Source organism: Myodes glareolus, chromosome 3 (assembly GCF_982192425.1).
Source record: "Myodes glareolus chromosome 3, mMyoGla1.1, whole genome shotgun sequence".
NCBI lineage: Eukaryota > Metazoa > Chordata > Mammalia > Rodentia > Cricetidae > Myodes > Myodes glareolus.
Window position 1 is genome coordinate 84,647,656 of NC_142028.1, and position 1,546 is coordinate 84,649,201.

The window sequence follows — 1,546 nt, forward strand, 5'->3', positions numbered from 1 at the left end:
CCCCAGCTACAAACCTGGGGACCAGTCTGCTGCACAGTTCCTTCTCGCGGTCCTGACAGTTTTGCTGCTGAACATATTTAGACTCTTCTGTCTCCGTAGCTCGTTCCTCGGGGCTTTGGCCTCTTTTTGCCCGGATGACTATATAGCCTCCTGTCTTGCCCTCTCCAGATTTGCCTCTCTACAGTAAATAAACTCATATATCAAAGTTAGGAATCCCAGCATCTGCTCCCCAGTGACGCCCATCAGGATCACTGTCACCTACAGAATAAAGCATCTCTGTGCTGTTGGCAGGGCTGGCTTTGGTCCTCTCTTGAGCTCCTCTGCTCCATCCTCCCACGTCAGGCTGGAGACTGCTCGTCTTCTCCCTGCCAGGTTTCTTGAAGCAACAGAGGTCCTCACAGGCTCTTTGCCCTTCTGGAATGCTCCTCCGCCTGGCTCCTTGTCTGGCCCCTATCCCGTGTTCTGTTCTAGACTAGGCATGGGTTCTGTGATTGAGCTTATGATTTTGTCTGCCCCTGTACTGAGTCTTCCTTGCCGCTAGAAATCCTGTTTTACCGGGTGTCTTCAGTGCCTGGAATAAGACTCGTCCACAGTCTGGCCAGTCAGTATTGGTGGGCTAGATGTATGGTCAGATGTCTGCCCTTTCTGGTCCCCTACAGTCTGTTATCCCCGGGAGCTGGGGTGGAATGAAGCAAAGCATCTCCTTTCTGTGCTGAAACCCAGTGGCTTCCATTTTGTTTGCTGTAAAATTCGAACCCCCTTCCGTGTCTTGCAGGGCCTTGCTCCTGGATGACTCTTTGACCTCCTTTCCCACATTCCCTTTCTCAGGCTTCATTGTCCTGAATGAGAAACAAGCGCTTATTGTGTCCCCATTCCCATGTCCCCATTCCCACTTTCCACACATATCCCAGGTCTGTCTCTGCCTCAGGGCCTTTGCACTTACAGTTCTAACCATCTTTGTTCCTACCCTCAAGGGACTCAGGTCTCCAAGTCCCTTTAGGAAATGCCTTCACTGGTGCCCGTAAGTACAGTTCCTCTTTCCTTCAGATATTTTGTTTGTTTATTGTTTTCCCCCACTGGGAGAACTTCTGGTTCCTGGAAGTAGTGTTTGTGTTTTCTTCCCTGCTGAGTCTCCAGCACCCGGAACAGAGCCTGCTGCAAGCCAGGCGCCCATAGCTGTCGGCTGTATAGTTGAATGACTGATTCTGGCCATACAGGAGCAGCGTCTGATCAAATCAGGGAAAGCTTCCTGGAAGAAGGAATACCTGCACAGGACTCTAAAGGACAGAGTCATTCACTGGGTAATTGAGGTGCATACCCTGCAGAGAAAGCCAAGTGTGGAAAGCCCCAGACGTAGAAGCGACTGGTGAGTGGCAGATATCTGACTAACCTGGAGACTACATGCTAGGGAGAAGGAGGCAAGGGCCGGCTAAAGCATTTGAATCGGTCATGGCGGTAACTGGCTCAACGGAGAAGTGGGGAAGGAGAGAATGGAAGGAAGCTGGAGGCCTCATTTATAAACAACCAAGAGTTCTGCTAACTTCGG